At 47.2% G+C, this 13,145-nt stretch overlaps 1 protein-coding gene across 1 annotated transcript in view; it reads left to right on the top strand.

Annotated features, from left to right (window-relative positions):
* The window catches only part of timeout (circadian regulator timeout), a 316,230-nt gene that overhangs the window by 213,388 nt on the left and 89,697 nt on the right, over positions 1 to 13,145 (top strand). The window lies entirely within an intron of this gene.

Below are 13,145 nucleotides of genomic sequence, written 5' to 3'. Positions count from 1 at the left end.
TTATTGGTCTATGCAATCGGTCCAGAGGCCGTGGTAACGGGGCCACTTCACACGGAAGCGTCTCAAAAGATACTTGCTACTAGTCTTTCTCTCCTCTTGCATTAACAGCTGCAAACCCGAAATAATAATAGATATGTCTATGGGAAACTCAGTACTATGATGTTCTGGTTATTCAGAAGGATTTTCCGAGTCCGAGAAGCCACAGAGACGCCACCGTGACTTCTGGTAAAGGGAAAAAAAAGTATGCCTGTTTTAATAAATTACCCTTCGACAGTACTGAAAAAAAGAGGCCAGTGCCACCTTACGAGGTAGCCTGATAAGCCAGGGATGACGCTAAACCGAAAGACGGGTTGACGACGCCGCCTTAATCCTCCTGTGCTCGATTCAAGAAATGCAAATTTGATGTTCACTTTACCTTCTAGTAAACAGCCTTTTACCGCGAAATTAACGAAAATGAAAAAAAAGAAGTTGGAAGAACATGTTGTCAGTCTAAACTAACTTGGGTGTTTCTAATTTAATGTCCCTTTAATGCGATAGGAGCGTCGCCGACTAAACAGTAAGTCAGCATTGGGAGAACATCGGCAGCGATCGCGGGGCTGTTATCTTTTTATTTTTGTCTCTCTCTCTCCCTCTCTCTTGAACAATGGAACCGGAGAAGACATGTAAGTTTGAAAAGTGTTTTAATTTTGAGTGCAGTTCAACTTTCATTTGCGATCGACAGTTACCTGCTAATATTGGTTGCGCAGCGAGGCGCTGTTATCTTCAACCGCCTTTTTCCCAGCTGACCGAATCTGAAAGCAATAACTCTGGTACTCAAAGCGACTTACCATCCGTTCTCATTTATCCGCGTTGTGGACACGGATAGCTATGATGATCGCAAAGTATAACCTGTAAGCTACGTTCGTGGTGTACGCTGCGACGAACTGCAACGTCGTATGGAGCAACGCCGCCTCATCAAGCGGGGATCGTTAATCACTTCGCGACGTGGCAGCTAGTAGGCGATTCATCACGACTAGTGGATATCGTCTAGCTGGGAGTAAAGTGCCAGGGTTAGTATAGCATTGCTACTTGGTAATTGTTCTATGTTGGGAGTGTTTTCGACCTTACGTACGAGGTACGTCAGTTGGCGCGTTACATTCTTGCTGTGATCTCTATAGCAAGTTCAATTTAAACGGACATCTGGAAATGGGCCATGTTTTCCAGCGGTTATGAATACAGGGGAAGAAAATGTACCGAAGGGAAATAGGCCATACTTGCGACTGAGGTTTGCTGTATGTCTTATTCCTTCCGTAATATTTATTTATTTATTTATTTATTTGTTTTATTTATTTATTACAACCAGAAAAACGTGGTACGTTGCTTGGTCAGTTCAACTAGCTAGCCTGCTTTCCAGCTTTATACAGACAGCGAGAACCTTAAAGCATACATGAAAGACTAGCTGCCTGCTCGTAAGCCTTCGTACTACGTACGTGACACCCGTAGTTTCCTACATCCGCCGCTATTACGGTGAGTGGCGCTGGCCAGCACTCCTAGGGCTACATCTAGCTGCGCAAATGTCCGTGAAAGTGGACACGAGACCGGTGCGGTACCCTAATTGGTAAAGCACTGCACACGTAATGCGCAATGCGCGGTGGCGCATTACGCAACCGCACGAAAAGTTGTCTTTTCGTCCACTTTCATTTCCTTTTTCTTTAGTTTTTGTACGTTTCAATTAAACGTGGCCAATAATCGCCGCTATGCTTTCTCCGGGTTCATTGTCTGTTTCATCTTGTTGTCCTCGCGAAGGACGTGATGAATTTATTGATTTATTTAATACAAGTTGCATACGCGAGGTCCATGCAGGTATAGCAAAAATAAGCAGGAGAGAATAATCCGCAAAACATGTGCCTACAAATAAGTTCATAAGTGCGACTACACTTATCATGAAGCCGAGCAATTCCAGTCAGCGATATTGCGTGGAAAAAGAAAGAATATATAGATGTGTTAGTACGGGCAAAATAAGGGACTAAAACATTTCGACGATGTGTGTGTGTGTGTGTTTGCATGCGTGCGTGCGTGCGTGCGTTCGTGCGTGTGTGTGTGTGTGCGTGCGTGTGCGTGCGTGCGTGTGTGCGTGCGTGCGTGTGTGTGTGTGTGTTTGTTTGTGTGTGTGTGTGTGTGTGTGTGTGTTCGAGAGTCGAAGGTCGAAAATTTCTCATAACTTAACCGCGCATCGTTCGATTCGTTCAAGGTTCTTTATGTTACACTGAGTGCAGCAGTGCAAGGCAGTACAGGCATACTCGAGCTTCGTTTTAATACCGCACAGCACTTAAACGCCTCCTTCATGTACACAAATAGGCACAGCCGGCGCTCCCTAACGGTACGCTGTTATCCGACGTCACTCGTACAAGACGCACACTGACGCATTCCATTTGTGAGGTCTCCACGTCGCGCCCGCGGACGTGAGTAACGGCTATTCGCCACTGTGCAGGCGCGCAAGTGCTGTCGTACGCAAAAACGCTTCCCTGAGCATCCGAGGCCGCTCGTACACTTCGACTTTGCTACACGGGGTGCGTAGCAGTACGAGCCATCTTGTCTTGTCTAGACGTCGTTGAGCAAGCGCCAGTTGCTCAACGAATGGAGACAGATTGAAGCCCAGTAGCCACGATGGCTATAGGTGCAGCAGCGCAAGGCATTCTGACGATACTCGCCCCCCCCCCCTTTTTTTCCCCTCTTTGATTTAATGTGAGAAATCTTGGAGCCGTCATGCTTCGTGAAACGGTATCAGCTGCTTTCTGTTGTTCCTGACCTTCCACCAATCCCTCCCCCCCCCCCCCCACTCCACAATCAAACAGTGAGAGAGAAGGGATCGTCCCATCCTTGGTGTTTGATTTGCAATTAATTAAGTAATTTAACCACGATATTATTTTGTGGCATGCCCTACTGGGGGGACTGGGGATTAATTTTGACCACCTGGGATTCTTTAACTTGCACCTAACGCGTGGTGTACCGGCGTTCTTTTTTTTTTTTGCATTTTGCTTCCATTGAAAAGCGGCCGCTGTAGTCCGCAGTTCCGCAGTTCATCCGCCGTGGTTGCGCACTGGCTATGGTGTTGGGCTGCAGAGCACGAGGTCGCGAGATGGAATCCCGGCCACGGCTGCCGCATTTCGATGAGGGCGAAATGCGAAAACACCCGTTAGGTGCACGTTAAAGAACTTCAGGTGGGCGAAATTTCCGGAGTCTCCCACTACGGCGTGCCTCATAATCAGAAAGTGGTTTTGGCACGTGAAACCCCATAATTAATTAATTAGTCCGCAGTTCATGCCGCGCCCTCTGGCTTAGCAGCGCAACGCCAACGCCACCACGGTGGGTCAGATTTTCGAAGCTGCATGGTTCACAGTAGCTCCGCAGTGGCATCTTCATTGTGGTAAATAGTCCTCACTGCAAATATATATATATATATATATATATATATATATATATATATATATATAACAAACTGTATTTGGTCTCGCTTACGCCGCTCCAAGTAGTTTCAACTTGTCGCAACTTGTCGCTGCACAGCTAGAGATTTGCTCCCTCTGCTGAGAATGGGTGAGGAAACGGGCGGCGAATAGCTGCTGCCGAAAGAAAGAGAAAAATAACTTAGTAAAAAAGAAAGGAACATCACACACTTTCTTGGCAACGCTATATGGGCAATGGCAACCACAAAGGACGTGTGCGTAGTTAATATATTTAGTTGTTTTATTGAATCTGTTCATTTATTTACTTTTACTCACTGCGCGTCGCAGGCCTCACTGTTCTCAGTGCCCTGATTGCTCTACATATATGTATAGGCCTGTGCCTCCGCGAGCGGCATTCCACGTGCCCCGCGCAAAGTCTCCTAGGACGGCAAACTGACTCTTCGGCTCGCCCTCGCCCGGCGATCCCTCATTCGGTGCCGCTATCGCTCCCCGGCGGGCGACTCATAGCTAGCACGTGTTCGTACTTTGTCTCCGGGTCCTTCGGATCTCTTTCCGCGCGTGCTTCACTCATCGCTCCCCCCCCCCCCCGCCATTTTGTCCAGCTCGCTCGCGGGATTATTGTTGGCGCGAGACGGTGTTGCGCCACTGTCGTGGTAAGACGGTGTGGCGCCACGTAGTTTGCCGCCGATCCCGCATAAAGCGAATTGTTCTCTGTATCGAACACGAGAAACGTACTGTCCGATACTTTCTCGTAATAACTCCCACATGACTCACCCGTAGCGCACTCCACGTTGAATATATCGAACACGATGTATTCGTGTTAGCGACCAGGGCCACAAAGCCACTTGCAATTCGCGAGCGCGGCCTCTATGGGAGTTATCTTTTCCGTGATCCTACAGTTCCAGCAGCATCGAGACCGCCATTCCTAAAGACGTTAAGAAACCGCCAGCTAAGGCAAAAGGCAAAAAGTAATGCGAGGCGAAGCAAAGGCAAATTACCAAGTTGGAACAAATTACCGAGCATTGTAGTGAATTGCACGACGCTTGATTCATTTGTAAAAAAAAAAACATAGAGACGATGTCATTTTCCGAGATTTTATACTTTACGTTCCCGACGAACTGAGTGTTTTTATTTTCTCTCTCGTTTCTTTGTTGTATTAATACTACTTCTATAGTGTTTGTGTATTTGCAATGATTGCGTATGTTTTGATGATTTTTTATGCTTTGTACTGTTTTCATACTCACTGATGTACCCATTCCTGCTTGTGCCCAGAAAGGGCCTGCAGTATCTGTGAATAAATGAAAGAAGGCAAGGATAGCTGCTTACTACGCCTAGTCTTGTTGTCAGTAAATGAATTAGTTCCTTGATTGCTTTCCCTACTGGAGTTAAATCTGTATATACTCAACGCATCGTAAACGTTGTTTTAGATCCGTTATATAGGCGAGTTTGGGCGCATCAATTTACACGATATATGTACCTGTTTTCTTTAGCTCGTGATCTCGCTCGTTGTAGCCTGGTTCCAGTGCGTACTACTCGCACGCACGGTCACACGTCTTCCCTCGCGCGGCCGTGTCCCTATACCGGGGCATCAGCGTCGTTTGCGCTTCCCTCTAGCCTTCCCTCCAGCCCTTCCTTGCTGCTTCTGGCGGCTGGTGATTGATGCTGCAGACCGCCCAAGCTTGCGCCTTTTGGGAATGGTGGGGCCGCCCGGATCATGATTTATTGTAATGCCCGCTTTCTGCGCCTCCTTTCAGTAGCTCGTCGTATCCTGAATTCTCATCCGCGCTTGTGTTTTGGTTGGCCGATCGGAGCCCTCTTCGTTCGCGTGTGGTCTGCGAACCCGAGCAAGCTTCATAGGTCAGCTTCGCTTTCTTCGCGTGTTTCCCTGTTTTCTGTTCTCGCTGCAATCGCCGAGTCGCCGTGTAGGTTCGTCTCGTGGGCAGTTGTCGCCGGAGGCCGTAGTAGCTTCCTGGTAATGATCGTCTTCATTATGGCGACGGTAAAATGTGCACGATTGATTGAAAGAACAGGGAAGCGCTTAAGCTGGTTTCAAACATGGCTCCCTTCTTGTGAAATGAGATGTTCCAAGTGCTCCAATTCAATGCGCCACCAGGAAACGCAGTGGGAGCGCTAAGAGAGAGAAATGCGGGGTCGTGGGACAGGTTATCTTTTTTTATCCCGTAACTTTTAGGCGTAGTTATATTTATTGTGTTTGTGTGAGCCAGTATTCAGACCCCGTGGCTCCTGGGCACATAAAATAAAGATTTATTATTATTATTATTATTATTATTATTATTATTATTATTATTATTATTATTATTATTGCAGACACAAGATAATAACAAAATAAAACGCAGGCTGACAACTGTAATAAGCAGTTATACATCGCCTACTTGCTTTGAAGATATTTCTTTATATATGGAAAAAAGGATAGTGATGAAGAAAATAAAAAAATGGAACAGGGCAGTTGTTAAGAAACAAAATGAAGGAATACCCCCACACTGGATGACTACATGAGAACGACACGGCACATATGTTACATGCAACGACGCAGCACGCTATGCTATCTTCACGCAAAGAGAAAGGGAGAGAGAGAGAGGCACGGTCAAGGCAGACGAGCAGAGCGTCTGTGTTCTCTCTTTCTCTATCTCTCTTGTTTGTATCAAGCGTGAGGTTTATCGCATTTGTTCCTGTTTATTCCAAATGCCGGTGGATATGTTGCAGTCGATGCTGAAATGTTAATGGCATATAAGTGCGAATAAAGAAGAACAGAAAGTCTTTCTTGTCTGCTTTTACTCCTCAGCCTATTATCTTCTCTCTCTCTCTCTCTCTCTCTCCTGCCTTTCTTATTGTGCAAGCCTGCAAACTTCGGTTACGACGGCCTCGTATCGTCCCTGCCGATGCCGCCGAAGTTCTCTGCCTCTCTCGCGCCATGAATGCAGCTTTTTGCGCACAAGACGAGGACGAAGGAGAGGCTGAGACACACGAGGGCAGTAAGCCGCGTGCTTACTGCATGCAGTAAGCTGCATTCATGTCCCACCAACATGCCCAAACAGTCATCTCTCTGGCGCCCCTCGGAGTCTATATCCCTTCTCTTTGCACTTCGGCTTCCTCTCAGGCAATGTCGCCGTCTTCTGAGGGCATTCCCATCTCCTCCATAGCCACGGGTCGTCGCTTGTGACGCGGGCTCTCTTCTGGACCGTCTGCGAGCAGTGACACGCGTAGTTGAGGCTGCATATAATCAAGCGCACTCTGGCGTCCCCTACGTTTTCTCCTCTACGCCATAGGAGCGGAGTGGGGAGCGCGGTTGCTTGTATATAACCCTTTCCGCGGTCTTACTGGCGTGTCCCGCGTCGCTGCCTCCACGTATTTGGTGCTAACTTCACGCAAGAAACTGCGTCGCGCTACTTCTTGGGTGTGTCGAATGCTCTGTCGGTGGAGTATGTAAGAGTAATTGCTGTTGGTGGATTCAACGGTTTTCTCTGGCGACTTCATGGTTCAATCATTTTGCCTGCGTGTGTAACGTGGTACCTTCTGTTCTATTAGGACAAGAGTTCCGCAAGCGCACGTATATGTTCGATGTAGTTTGGCACCGAGAGTGTGGCAGACCTGGCTATATATTGCTGTCACTGTGGAAATCACTTGGCGGTTACGTGTGATATTTAAGCACCGCCTGCGTCTGCCTTTCTCCTTGTTTCCTATGTGGATTTTGCGCTGCTGCTGTAATATATTTTTCCTCTTGACAATGTTCCGTGTCGACATTTCACGTTTTCCGCGTTTACGTTTCACTTTCTTTTTTATTTAGAGAATCGTAGCATCTGATTGTTTTGTTTGTCATAGTTGAATTAGGTCCTCTCAAGTCGTGCTATGCGTGTGCTATCACTACTCGCCTCCCCCTCCCCACTTCCTGTTGACGATATACCTATCTCTTTGGTATGGAACGTTTCAGCATGCACTTCAGGTCACCGCTATCTCGGCCTCCTTTACCGAAGGCACCCTGTGGCTGAGGAATAACGCGTCTTGATCGTATGTCTTTGAGGACGCGAGTGCGATCGCCGACTGTACCGTCAAGCGCGCAGACAGCGTTAAAAAAAGACGAAAAAAATAAGAAAAAACAGTTTGAGTGTCTTACGAGGCCCTTGATTTAGCACGAGTGCGTTAAATCGGCGTTATCGTCGAATGGAACAGTATGACCAGCCGAGCGTAGACAGTGGCGCTCACGAAATGAAAGTAAAATGGCCCGTACGCAGGTTCGCTGGGCTACCGGTTGTCCGCGCAGCAGTTCGTGTGGTGTGCGAAACATCTGCACCGACATTGGAACGAAGATTTAGCAGTTTTCAAGGCCCCGAATGGGCTGTTCGCGTCAGCGGAACTAGATTAGGTCGTAGTTTATGGGATGCTGCGCGATAGGACTAGTCGTTCTTAATTCTTTCTGCTGATTCTAGCCTGGAGGCTCCTCCCTTCCCGTTCAGAATCCCGTGTGTTTTCTTGTATTTTCGCACGCGCCATTAAACTGTTAGGAATGGCGGCTGGTGTTAGATGTAAAAATGAAAGTTCAGCAGGTCTTAGACTCTTGTGCTTTTCTTTCGTGCTTTCTCTTGCCGTTCTTTTCTACGATAAAAGCGGGTAAGGTCATCAATTGCTACAGCTGTGCTTTCTTGTTTTATCTTAAACGCGATTTTACATTTCACCGTGCACCTCGCTTTTGAGAGAATGCTCTCCTCTACTTCTTTTACCCATAGAGCTCTTCATAAAATTGCCGCGTCATTCTTATTTTTATTTTTGGTCAGAAGTAAGCTAGCATGCCCTTCTTTTACTGCAGGTTAGCTGACGCATTTTTTTTTATATTTCAGAAGTATTATCACTGTGCTTTTTTATTAGTTTTGGTTGAAGTGTTTGTCTCCAACATTTTCTTACTAGTCTGTCGCATTTTGCGCTTTGTGCAAGCTGCTTGTGGCTATGATTTATCTAAAACTGTCAAGAGTTCACACATAAATTAGTTTATCATGATGAGGTGAGCTAATAAGTTGATGTTCTAGCCATCGACGTTCTATAGGCAGCTAGCCACCATATTCCGATAACATGCCGCAATCTTGTTTTAATGGTTATCATCAATCATCTGCATATTTCTATTTTTGAAAAGCGACGTAGACGTTTTTGCGTGTCTCATTCGCTCTTCGCCTATCGCAGCAAGCGGGTCGGGCTACATCCGCTATCTACTTCCGATTCAGTCCTTTATTCGTTGACGGCAGCAATTATTTTTTTTTTTCTCACTGCGTAACACGTGCGAAATATATTAATAAAACGAATAATGCTGCTTTAATTGTCTCGCTTACAGGATGGCGCTATTGAGAAACATATCAATGTTCGCACCATTTACTACAAGCAGGACGTGAGGTGACTTGTCTTTTCTGCATTTCTTCCTAAGCTTCAGCCTTTTTCGTCTGAGGCCTGGAGACTGTACCGTATATAGCGCCATACAGGGAATGTAAATTTAGCTCACCGGAAGCGCTTTCTCTTTTTTTCTTTTTTTCTTATTTTTCACGTCGCTACACGCTCTGCACACTGCATGCTTAGGTAATTATTTTCCTGACAGCACGGAATTTTGGTATCTCTCTTTTTTTACGACGTGCCTGAGGCCGTCGGATAAAATTTAGTCCAGCAAGTGCGCCAGCGTGTAAGGCCCTGCGCAGACCCGAAGGTACACACCAAACTCTCCGATAACTTTCATGCATACCCGTGGCGGAAGTAAATCGCTTCGGCTGGATTAATTATACAGCATGGACGTAATCACGAACCAGTCTAGCGAGATGCTTTATCGCCGGATCAACGGATGCCGGTGGCTCTCCTTTAGGGGGTCTTAAGCTCCAATGTCGCTGGGAGGAGGAGGAGGAGGACATTGGGAGGGTCGGGATTCTAACCAGGAAGAGCCCACTATCGCTTTTGGTAGAGGAAATACAAAACAAAAGAAGTAAAAAAAAATGAAGTGTCGGCAGAACCAGAAGAGCCTGCTGTGTGCCGCCTCTAGTGCCTCTCCATCACCGGGTTGTTTTCACAAGTGTCTACTACGCGCCTTGGGAGTTCAAGTCGCGGAGCGGCACAGGCTGTCCGACCGCCGCTCTGGCCTCTTTTTTTTTCTTTTTTTGCAACCTGTTTCCCTGTTTCCTCCTCGTTTTCCCCATACGCTTCGGCCGTCCTTTCCCGAATGTCGGTCCGTGGTGTTTGCGCGTACATGAAGAGTTCTTTCGTCTGAGGGAGAAGCCTTGCCAAACGTTCGAGTACCTCCACTTGCAGCGCCCCCACTGACCATCCCTTTATTTCTTTTCCGGATCCCACCCAATCCACTCAACTTCTCCTTTCAATTGTTGCTGTGATATGCACTCGTCCGGCTCCCTTTGTTTCACATGGCGGTTTCGCTTACGCGAACTGTTCTTCCGTTGCGGGAAGCGCTCGTTGACTTGCCTTTCCGATCTTCGTGCGGTTTTGGCGTTGCGTGTACGTTGCTCGACGCGGAACTCTCCTATCGCGCGTCGTGCGCCTTACACCTCGTAGGAAAAAGTCATTAGTTTTAATTAAAATCTCCTGCTTCTTTCTCGTTTGTTGTCGCGCAGCTTCCTGCCTTCTCTTTCTCTGTCTTTTTTTTGTGTGCGCTGTTTCTGTATTCCTTAGCATGTTAAAATTTCTTTCACGCTTTTCTACGGTATTTCGTGCACTTTTTGCTTGTTGAAACATTACAAGTAGTCATCTTAGAAGTGTGGAAACTCATATTCGACAGCCATGCGTGCGTGCGTGCGTGCGTGCGTATCACAGTCACGTCGGTCCTTCTGAACGTAAACTGTCTTAGTGTGAGGCAGCCACGTAAATTGGGAACATTTACAAAATAATCCGAATTTAGGCCTAGCGTAAGCAGGGGGTCTAGAAAGCGTCACACGAAAAAGAATATATGACAGAAAAAAGCCTAGAAGTAACCATCCGTGGCCGTTGTCTGGTTGCCAGCAATGGTTCTCAATACTCTACCACTACCATTCTCATTTGCCACTGCAAACATTGTGGCAGTACAGGCAAATTATAATTTTTACTCACCGTGCGATAGCGGCATGGCGTGTGCATGCTGTGGGGTCGTCTATAGACCGTTTCGCATATAAATTGGCCGCGATCGAGTGCGTCCTTCTAAAGGCAGGGCCGGCCAACAGAGACGTGCTTTATGGTTTCTTGTACGTTACGGCATCGCACGCACACAATGAGCCGAATTTACGTGCTAGTTTGTTAGATTCTTGTGCAATCGCAAAGATTGTACTTTCTTGTACAATCTTTGTACATTGCTGTAGCTTATGCTGCGTAATATTGTAAGTCATTTTCGAAGTTAACTCGGAAGAGATTACTTGACGTATTCATTCGAGATATAAAGTGGCATGCATGCGGAGTTGTATGCAAACAGTCTCAGCATATTCTTGCTGTCAACCCCGCTTCCGTGAATATTGACTAAGTTTGGTCTATACCGATGTGTCGACACAGAGGGCGAAACGCGTACGCGTTATTGAATACCGTGAGTTGACACGAAAATCCAGAATGTAGGCTCAACGTGCCAGCCTCCCGCAACGTGCGATCCTCCCACCGTTGTACTTAACGAAAAATCTTATTTGTCAAGTGGGTAGCATACCATTCTTGTAAAGAATTAATTATGGGGTTTTACGTGCCAAAACCACTTTCTGATTATGAGGCGCGCCGTAGTGGGAGACTCCGGAAATTTCGACCACCTGGGGTTCTTTAAAAGTGACTTGAATGTCAGTGATATCACCTGAGCTGTCTTCGGATCTAAGGAAGATAGATAGTTCTATCGTGTCCGGTATTCCGGTATACGCAATGGCTTTTTTCCATTACCGGGTTTCCGGAGGTGTAAACATGAGCGGCCAGATGTGTGGCGCAGAGCTCAGCCAGAAGAACACAAAGCTATTATTGCAGTAATCACGTGCATTCTGCTTCACTGCTAGTGTAAATTTTCGGCAGTGGCGTAATCGTGAACACGTTGCCTTTTTTAAGATTTCCTTGCGACAAGAACACTCACATGCCACGGAAACGTGTCTATAAGGCTTTGCATGGAGTTGGACGAAGCGTCGCAAGATTTCGCTACCGGCATGGCGCAAACATCGTTGCGTATACCGGAATACCGGGCAAGCTCTGTTAAAACTCTATTAGTGAATTTACCTTCTCCGTAAATTTCTTTCCATTTAAGAATTCTTGGGTTACTGGAGCCACGGACTGCAGTAGCAAAGCTTACGGTGACATCTTGGGAGGCTTTGCCTAACTACAAGGCGTCTGAAGTTTTTTTTTTTGTGTGTATGTGTCTGGTTGTGATTGTTGCCTACGTGTTCTCGGCGAGGGAAAATTATGAAAGGACTGTACATTAAGGATTATGTCGCTACTAACGCTAGGCGCCGACAATAAATAGAATCTGCTAGATCGCCCGAGGTCGTGGGATCAAATCCCAGGTACGGTGGCCGCATTTCGATGAGGGCGAGATGCAGAAGCTCCTGTGTGCCATGCATTGGGTGAACGTAAAAAAAAAAAAGAACCAGGTGGCGAAAATGAATCCGCAGTCCAGCCACTGCAGGCCTAATAATCATATCGTAGTGTCGGCACGCAAAACGTCAAACTTGAATTTTAATGTGGAAAGTCACTGCAGTATAAGCTTTGTGTGCTCTCTGGTTAAACTCTCCGTCACTAGGTATCGCTACCAGCCTTGTTGCTGCCGTACGCCTCTCCGGTAAACCGGTATTCGGCGACTCTTTGCGCGCTACGGACAAGCTATGACAACGTATTGCACATTCTCATGATTACGATATGTTGTCATGTCATTATCACAATATGTCATGATCGCGATATAGGGTATTCATGGCGTGTCTCTTATCTTAGACACCATGTATTGTGCATATGGTTGTGTTGGATTTGTGCTCACGGTATAATTTGGAGATTATTCTTTCGTTCATGTATATATGCGCAATTTCTTATTTTGATTGCGTTAATCGTGTCTCTGCGTATGCTGTACTTGCCTGTCCCTACTGGGTCGTAGTCCAAGTCAAGCTCGTGTGGCGGCTTTTTCATCCTGGCCCTCAGCATCCCGAACGTTAGAATCAAATTTGGTTTGGTTTGATTTGATTAATTATACCTGCTGGCATGTTGCGCGCTGGCAGCGGAGGCCGCATTCCGACGGGGGGGGGGGGGGGGGGGGGGGGAATGCTTAAAGCGCTCGTGTACTTAGATTTAGTTGCGCGCTAAAGAACGTGAGGTGGTCGTAAGTAATCCGGAGTCCGCCACTACGGCATGCCTCATAATCATATCGGGGTTTTAGCACATAATACACAAGCGCCTTCTTCTTTTCTTTTGCTAATGCTGCGCGCCTTGCTTTCACCGTTGTAGTCAGCGCTACGATGCCGCTGCCTTCGCTTGCTCTACCTCCGTCCCCTCTCCACCTCCGAATGCTTGCATTTGCGCTCGCTTTCCTTCAAGGAATGCGCTTCCTCTGATGTGCGTGCCTGCGCGGCGGGCTTTCCCGGGGGAACACAGCATCGCCTGCCGACGTCGCGTACGCCCGGATGAGCCGTAGCCGGAGTATAAGATGCGCGCACATCAAGTGGGTCGCCACCGCTGCGTCTGCGGTCCCCCAGGGACTAGTCCCGCTTCCTGGCCGGCATTGACGCTTTC

Source organism: Dermacentor andersoni, chromosome 5, assembly GCF_023375885.2.
Source record: "Dermacentor andersoni chromosome 5, qqDerAnde1_hic_scaffold, whole genome shotgun sequence".
Lineage (NCBI taxonomy): Eukaryota > Metazoa > Arthropoda > Arachnida > Ixodida > Ixodidae > Dermacentor > Dermacentor andersoni.
Note: the sequence above shows the minus strand (reverse complement) of the source record. Positions and strands in the feature narration are given on the sequence as shown.